The sequence below is a fragment of the Malania oleifera genome, chromosome 5 (genome assembly GCF_029873635.1).
Source record: "Malania oleifera isolate guangnan ecotype guangnan chromosome 5, ASM2987363v1, whole genome shotgun sequence".
NCBI lineage: Eukaryota > Viridiplantae > Streptophyta > Magnoliopsida > Santalales > Ximeniaceae > Malania > Malania oleifera.
Window position 1 is genome coordinate 74,521,042 of NC_080421.1, and position 6,524 is coordinate 74,527,565.

Sequence of the window (6,524 nt, forward strand, 5' to 3'; positions counted from 1 at the left end):
GCATTGTTATTGCAAGTGTCCAATAGCTTTATTTTTGTTTGTGCAAAGATATTTTCAAATAAGCAAAATATTTTCAAACTAGTAGAGTGCTTATTTCATTGAGGAAAATATTCTTGAACTAGTTTGATTATCTGATTCATATATTTGGAATATTGATTTCCTACTGAACTATGCTTTGCTTAGATTCCAAGATACTGCTTGTTGTGAACACTCTTGAGCATATTAGCGATCATATCTTGTTGAGTATAGCTTGCACAAAAATACACATCACTGAGCTTACATCTACTATTGTTGATGTGTATGTGATTGCGCTTATATTGGGTACATATCTGCTTTACATGAAAGCATAATCACTATACCTGCTTGATTGTGAAAAATACTATTATATTTCCAGGCGTGGCCTGACGGGGTTTAATCTAACTCGGAAGGATCAGGTTGGGGTCAGCCCTGTGAATTTAACGTACGGCCTTCTCCACCCCGTAAGGAGAATTTGTAAAGGTTGAGGTCAGCCCTATGCTAATTGACCTGGTTATATTAGGTGCTGCAACACCCGTTAAGTGAGTCTTTAGTGGAATCCTCAAACTTGCGAGCTAGAGGCGGGGACATAAGCACAGTTGGCCGAACCCCGATAACATATTGTGTGTCTGTTTATATTTCAGCACTTTATATTTACCGCACATGTATGTTATGATATGAATGATGCGCATGATTTAAATTTCTACATCTTATATTATCTGCACATTTGGGATTGCATAGAAAGACCTTAGGTTACCAAATCACATTGACTTCTAACTTAACCTAGGAGAAAAGTTTAAATTCCAATTCACCCCTCCCCCCCCCCCCCCCTCTCGGGAATACACCAAAACTAACAAGGTAAGGGAAATAGATTATGTCAGTTTATTTTAAAAATATTCCCGATTGAATTGTAGTAACTGGTTTCAAGAATAATATACATGATTTTTTGAGTCTTTAGGCTTATGGGAATGGTAATTTTGAATTATTATATATATGTTTTAGGGAATAAATTTTAATTAAATTAAATTGTAGGGTTTTGATTAGATTGGAATTTTTGGGAATATATTCTAATTAAGTTAAATTCCATGTATTTGATCAAATCAGATTTTTTTTTTTGGAATATTTTGGAATTAAATTAAATTGCGGGCATTTGATCATATTCGAGTTTTTTTTAAAAATATATATATTGTGGATTAAATTTAAAAATAAGGAATTGATCATATTGTTGACTTTGGTGAGATCCCAAGAGGGCGGTGAAATGGGTTTTAAAACTTTTTCGGCTAATTAAGCATTTTGCCAATTCACCACTAATCATATCTCATTCATAATGCAAACATGTATGTAAAATAATAGAACTGTGAGTGCAGGCATACACGTGTGCAGCATATCTCATTTAAAATAAAGGTGTGCATGCAACTAATATAGCAGTAAATAAATAGGCATACACATACTGAATTTAAAGTACAGGAATTTAAATAAGATAGGGAAAGAGTGACACAAGATATTTGTTATCGAGGTTCGGCCAAACTAGCCTACATCCTCGCCTGGGCATACCCCCCAAGGATTCCACTAAACCTGCTTACTTAATCGGGCGGAACAGAAGCCGTTTACATCCTCTCCTTACGGGACGAGGAAAACCTCAACTCAATTACTAGACTGAGCTGAACTAGTCTCACTTATGGGGCTAAGACTCCCTAGTTCAATTTCTGAGCTGAACTGAACTAGTCTCACTTACGGGGCTAAGACTCCCCAATTCAATTAACGAGCTGAATCGAATCGGTCTCACTTACAGGACTGAGACTCCCCAGTTCAATTAACGGGTTGAACCTAACGAGTACATGGAAAACATTTTTGTACATGAAAATGCTTCTAAAACATACAAGCAGAAATGTATACAATAAAGCTCAAACATACACACTCCAATGATATGAAATATGCTCAGGGAGTAAGAGTGTGTAAATATATTTAAACCTTAATAAGAAATTTTCTCCAAAAAATATTTTTCAAGAACAAACCGGAGAACTTAGGGTTTTGGTTTCAAATGATTTTGCACAAGACAAAAATGCATGCATTTGAAAATCCATGTGCAAATCAAAACAAGTAAAAGCCCAAATAAAATATATGTTCTCTTTGAAAAGATTTTCTAAATAATAATAAAGAGAGATTTGAAGAGTAAAAGAGTTTCCCCAATGAAAGAGTTTTTGCAATAAAAATGTTTTTGGGGGAACTTTGATAAGGATAAAAATTAGAGAGAAAATGAGCTAATCAAAGTTGCTAATTTGAGTTATGAAAGGGGTATATATAAACTCAGAGAAATTTTTTACCGTTGGGAGCACGGTGAGTATTATTAAAAAAGTTTAACTAATTTTTAACCTTAGTTTGATCACGCGAGGGTATTTTGAACATGGAGTTCGGGCGCCTGGGGAAGGTTAAAAGTGACTGCCCCTAAGGTTCGGTCGCCCAAGGACACTCAGTTCAATTTGGTTCGCTCGCCCGAACCAAGTCAAACTTGTTGATCAATCAACATTCGGTCGAACGAGGTAATTTGACTTGCCTAGGTTCGGTCGCCCGAAACCTCACAAACTAAAGCCTAAGTCCTATTTCAGTTAAAAATTAAGTGCAGGGACCTAGGGTTAATCTAAGGTTTAGGCATTTTTATTTACCCTAAAAAACCTGGCATCGGTCGATCGAACTGTCTACGGTTCTGTATGAGCTTGCATTCATATCATGTAGGATAAATGCAATTATTACAAACCAAATTTAAAAATAAATGCATTACAAATGAAATAAACAAATACCTTCGTCTTCCTTTTGCTCTTCAAGGGTCCCTGGAACGCGGCAGAATGATGATAAGCTTGAAGTTCCTTCTGTATTTCATTTCCCCTTATGTGTATGTTGAATTATAACCAGTTCAGTCACTAGATTACACACATAAGTAACACGTGTGTTTGTGAGCATCAAAAAAGAGATCGGACTCAAAAAACCAACACATATTTGCATTATAATTAAATTTATCAATTATATATTTTGAAAATTCTACAGGCAATTGGTGAAATTATAATTATTAAATAAATTGTGTGGCATGAGATTTAATTATATTCTACTGCATAATTGAATCTGAGTATTTTTGTGGTATTATCGTGGAAAAAATTTGATTTATACTAATTAATGAAAATACTGGAAATGTGGGAAATGGTAAAACGTTGAAAATAACGGTTGAATGTCGATATTGATTTGATGGCTAAATGCCGGGTTTGGATATGACGGTTGTATGCCAAGGGTTTGATATGACGACTGAATGCCAGGTTTTTATATGACAGATTTTATACTAAATGATGAAATGAGTTTAAATAATAGTTTTTATTACTTAAATTGCATTATATGGTTTAAGAATCCTAAAGACCAGTTGTGATAAGAGCACGGTACCGTAGCTAGTGATTGAGATAGTGCAACCATACTGTTCTGGATAGAAGTGTTGGTATTAACAAGTCGATTTGGCCACAAAAGGGTTGGTACCCCCCCCCCCCCCGGGGAGTCTAGACCATGCTGGGTAGGCAAATTAGATTTTCAGACATGAGGTTTGAATTAACCGAGTAGGCCAACCAGGGCTAGGTCCAGTCTTCGGATCACACAACCTAATCATTGCGGTTTATACATGATGATGTTGTATATCCAAAGGGGTTTTTTTTCAATGCATCTATGTGAATTTATGTAAATGGGGTTATTTAACAAATTGTTTTATATTTGAAAAGAAATGTGTATTTCAACTATATAGGTGTGAGTTATATTGTACAAATACCATATCTGTCAAATAAATTAAATTGAAGAATGTGTTTAAATTCATGAGAACTCATATTAGCCACTCACTGACAATAATCTATTCTGTCTCACGAAGAAGTGTCTCACCTAAATATACAAAATTTTAAAGACCTTCAGGAAGCCGAGTCTAGGAGCTTCAGGGTGGGACCTAGACAAGCTAGTTGAGAGTGAGTAGTGTTGGGACAATATTTTGTTTATATCTAGTTATTTTGGTTATTCAAGGTTGTAATATGTTTTTGGAGAGATGTTGATATTAAGGTTGAGAGGTAGTACTCTAGCATGCATGGTTATAAAAGTATATTTTGTTTCCGCAGTTTATTTGTTTAAATTAATTATAGGATGGTATTACTTTAGACCCCACTGGGTCTGAGGATATGGTGTGTGTGTGTGTGGGGTATCAAAAATAGCATTGATGATGTCATTATTATGATTATTTGTGGATGAATTTCAGGACCGTTATACCTTAGGACTCATGTATTTCATGAAAAAATTATTTACATCAGCTCTAGGTTGGATGGACACATTAGAGGCAAAATAACCTTGAATATTAGAGGCCTCGCCTATGATTCCCCTGGTCTCGTCAACAAATGACTAAAGGCCACTCGTAGTAGGATGCTTGTTCTCGTCGATGAGAAAATACTGAGAGCTCAAAAATCTCCAACAGTCCACCCGTCGACGAACCAATGTTCTCGTCGATGAATAAGTGTTGAACACTTGTCGACGAGTCTATCGGGCAGACTAACGCTCTAGCACACAAGGGGCAGAATTTTCTTCACTAAAATATATCTTGATTGATCCAATGATCAAGATGCACCCATCCACCAACCATGCTTATAAATATTAAACCTAAAAACCCTAAAATAGTTTTAGCACAACTCTTGAACACTCTTTCCTACACTATATTAGATTAAAAACTCTTTTGGGGCATTCCCTACGTTGATTTTAAAGATCAAAGGGCATTCATTCATATTGTTGCAGTCAAGATCGTGTTCTTGGAGGTTTGTAAACAAAGTATTGTATCTTGATATTCAATCTTTATTCTCAAAGCGTTCATCTTCTCACAAACTTATTGTTAAATATTCTTTGAGAGCAAGAACTAGAGTTTTTCATATGTATACATTGCTTGAAGATTTTCTTTGAGAAAAGGGTTTGCTGAAACTTTGAATCTTTGAAAGTTATCACATCTATTCTTTATTCAAAGATTTCATCTCAACTTTATTATTGAAGCAAACTTTTCATTCAAATATTTTTATAAAGATCAAATATTTGATTAGATCTTTGAAGCAAACTTGCTGTTCATATATTTTTATAAAGATCATACATTTGATTAGACATTTGGAACATATTTTTCATACATATTTTTATATAATGATTATTCATCATTTATTGCAAAAGATTTCATTGAACATATTACATACACTCAACTGAGCTTCAAGTTATATCATCTCAGTATGTATTAGGATTTTATTGTACTCATTAATTTTTTAGAAGTATCTGAGTTTTTCAGGAATCTTAATTTGTTTATTGTATTGACAATTCGAGTTTTGAATTGGGGCGAAGAGGAAGCTACGCCTCTTGTAAGCAGTAGACTGTAAAGGAAAGCTTCGTCCCAATTAAAGAAGTGGATTAGTGGAATCCTTGAGTGGATTGCTCAAGGCGAGGACATAGGCCGGGGTAGGCCGAACCTCATAAAAATCTGTGTTTGCATCTCTCTTCCCTTATCTCCTTTTAATTTTTGCTTGCATTTAATTGTCAATCTTATATGTATGTATGTTGCTAAATATTAAGTGCATTTAAGGATTAATTGGTTATCACAAAGTTTGTTAAGATATTAATTTTATTAGATAACGTAATCAATTGAAATCTAAGTATTCCCTAACTTGTGATTATTTTGTTAAATCTTAATTTAGGAATTAAGTGATTAAATATTCTTAAGTCATTTTTAAATACCCAATTCACCCCACTTTTTGGTATTTACACCTAAATTAACAAGCATAGTTCCCTCGAAAAATTACTTTTGAAGCTCTCCAATCGTTTTGATAAAAATACTCATCTTTGTTTCCAAGCAGTGTAATTTACCCACACAACATTGGAGACCTTGTAAAGGCTTGTCCTTCACAAAACGAGGGTACACCAATATGAGGCATAAGATCTTTATACAAATACAATTAAGTTTATTGTAAGCGGGCTCTGATACCAATTGTTAGAAATGGTGTAATCCAAAAAGGGGGGTGAATTGAAAATTTAAAAAATTTAGGCAAATACTTAAACAATTTTAACCACAATCTAATCAATGCAAATCCAATCAATATTCACAACAAATATAAATTCACTTTATGCTCGTGTTCTCAGTATATAGAGGCAATCCCAAAATGTATAAAAGTAAATGTGCAGAAATAAAAGAGTATAGGAAAAAGAGAATAAAACCCGGATTTTACAAGGTTCAACTATACCCGCCTAGATCCTTGCCCTGAGAAAACCACTTGATGATTGCACTATCCACTCCTTTCAATAGGTAGAGCCACCTCCCTCATTCACTTGGTAGAGATGCCTTTACAATCCTTTCTTATAGGCAGAGATGCCTTTACAATCCCTTCTTGTAGGTGGAGATACCTCTCCAAACAATATGCCCTTTCTTGGCACGATTCACACCCGAACCGTCATTTGTGGAAATAAAAGTAGAAGTTGTA